General features: G+C 48.0%; 1 non-coding gene across 1 annotated transcript; it reads left to right on the plus strand.

The window, feature by feature from the left end:
- Positions 1-1,815: 1,815 nt before the first annotated feature.
- trnaq-cug (transfer RNA glutamine (anticodon CUG)) lies at positions 1,816-1,887 on the plus strand. The gene has a single exon. It is a non-coding gene; the product is annotated as a tRNA-Gln (tRNA).
- Positions 1,888-2,712: the final 825 nt, after the last annotated feature.

Raw genomic sequence — 2,712 nt, forward strand, 5'->3', positions numbered from 1 at the left:
AGATAACAGCACACGGCACGAGGTCCGTGTGGTTTGGAACAAAGGCAGTCCGGTTCGGCTTTGTCCAAGAACTTCCACTCAGTCGATGCACCTGGAAATTGGGGTTTCTCGAAAGTAGTGTCGTTTCCAAACAGATTTTCCACTGGTTTGAAGGCTCCAAGGTTGTGCACAAAATCTTCTTTGAGGAAAGCAGGGCCCTGTTTGTTCCAAGGGTCAAGTTTCTTAAGACTCAAATAGCTATTTAAATGACTGACACTTTCGTATACAGTCGACTTAGTCAATTGTCCAGCTGTATTCACTCCACTGATCAGGTGGGCACAGGCGGGCAGCGCAGTCTGTAAAGTTCTTTATTTAATAAAGTCCTTTAAAAGAATTCTTCGTACGGCTCAATCTCCTTCTCCCAGTTTAACTCTTCTGTTGCCGGCAAAGACTTGGTTGGTTTCTGGTTCCGGTTCTGGCAACAGAGCTACAGGTTGAGCTGTGGCAGCGAGTTACTGGTTCAGGTGAGAGAGAGAGAGAGAAAGACCGTCCGCTGTTCCTTATAGTCTGTCAGATCAATAGGTGATTGGTTCCTGAGTTCTTGAGATTGGATTTCGGTTTCAGCCCCCAGTGTCCTATTGGAGGGGGGCTTGATTTATGACTGATGTCAATCCATGCCATCTTTTGGAAATGCCGGTTGGCCCGGGTTCGTAGCTCTATGTCGGGATTTCGGCTCTCGTCCACTTCAAAGAGTTTTTATCACCTACAGGCCCCTTTCTCCAGACATCTCATAGCAGAATTCCAAACTATTTGGCCTCTTCTTGGTGCCATCCTCCCCAAAACTGTCACTTTGATGCAAACCAGTTCCAAGCTGATGAGCTAAGGAAATCTGATAACTTTGGGGGGGGAGAGGTCTTCTTTAGATCAGTGCTTCAGCTCAGAGCCCAAATGCTCTTATCAGGGACTCTGTTCCCAACATAACGCTACATGAGTAATCGGGCTCTAAATAGCCCCAGGCGTTTCTCCTGCAGTTCTTCCTTCTTTCCACTGCTTATTGTGTCTGGTCGCGGTCTGTCTGCACTAAATAAATGATTTGTATCAAGTCATTTTTTAGTTTGTCTGTCTACTTTTTTACCTTGCGACTAAAGGCCACTCCTTGCACTTCACACATTTGCCCTTTTAATTACTCCCTTACTGACATACTTTAACATGCAATGTGCGTGTGATAATAGTTTTAGCAGCCTGTTGCCATTCAGGTGAGACGATACCTAGAAAATCCGTTCTCAGGAGAATTGTGTTTCTTTGCTGATCACGTTCTATGTCGCTTTTTACACAGTTCTTACAAGTGGCACATTGGGGATGAGGAGCAGTGCATGCTGACCCGCATAGCTGTGGACTTCTGCATGGCATGGGGTCACAGGTCATTCCAAGTATTTCAAGACACGAGCAAATGTGTGGACACATTGCGTAGGTTGTGTTGGCCCAACCCTCACAGATTGTGCCAAGTCAAGTAGAGATGCATGTTGTCCTGTTCTAAAGTGACACGTCGTCAACAGCAAAAACATCTCTCAGAGTTCCAGGAATTCCTTGATTGCATTGCTTGCCTTTCCTCAGGAAGACAACACTTGCCAGGCTGGATATTTGCCAAAGGAAGCCAAGAGGACAGGACACCACACCTAGATGCAACTGCATATCTCATTGTCACCAGGAAGGCCCGCCGCAAGTGACCCACCACAGACAGCACTCTGGGCGCAACTTGGCTCACTCGGGACCTGGCCGTGCGACAGAGCGAGACGTGTGCGTAGAGCAGAGACCTTTAGCACAAGCATCAAGCTTGGTTCCATGGTGTAATGGTTAGCACTCTGGACTCTGAATCCAGCGATCCGAGTTCAAGTCTCGGTGGGACCTGGGCCCCATGGCTGGGGCAGCGGCGGCAAAGCGGTGGTCTCCCTGGGTGAGGGCCTGTGTCTGCGATCAGGGCCGTTTACGTTCTTCTTGGGAGGCTTGGAGACGAAGTGGCGAGACCTCCGGGTTGGCGTGCTGTGTTCACCTTCCTGAAACACCGAGGCCTGGGGCCCCCTGGTGGCGACTGCGTGGCTTTAACGGAGAAGGTGCCTGTGTTGAACCCTTCTTGGAAATAATGGTTTTCCCCGATCTATATAGAAGAGGATGGCTATTATTGTAACAACCAGACATTTGTGTCTGCACTGTCACTCACTCATCTATCTATCTCTATCTCTACAGTGGTAGAGGTCTCGCCTGCCACTCGGGATTCCTTTGCTTGATTCGCGGCCACTGGTTTTCTCCGATCTATATAGAAGAGGATGTCTTTTATTGTAACAACCAGACATTTGATTCTGCACTGTCACTCACTCACTCATCTATCTATCTATCTATCTATCTATCGACTATTGACTATCGACATTTGCTGTCTGCCGCTGTGATTGTTGGGAGTGAGTGTGGAGGTGCAGGTGTGCATGTTTGCTGCTGCCAGGTTTGTTTGTGGTTTTTCTCCTCTACTTTTTTCGTTCTTTCTTTCTTTCTTTCTGAATGTGTCTTTGACAGTTTTGTAAGAGGTTTTTCTGAAGAGTTTCCCCATGCTGAGCTGACTCCTGCAGTCAGCGAAGTGATCGGGATGTCTGGGGCTGGGTCGGGGAGGGGGGGAATCAGAGTTTTTTATTCGAGACTTTAACACGTCGGCATGGCGTTAAAGTGACCTCTGATGAGTTTTTG

This window comes from Amia ocellicauda, unplaced genomic scaffold (assembly GCF_036373705.1).
Source record: "Amia ocellicauda isolate fAmiCal2 unplaced genomic scaffold, fAmiCal2.hap1 HAP1_SCAFFOLD_201, whole genome shotgun sequence".
NCBI classification, from domain to species: Eukaryota; Metazoa; Chordata; class Actinopteri; order Amiiformes; family Amiidae; genus Amia; species Amia ocellicauda.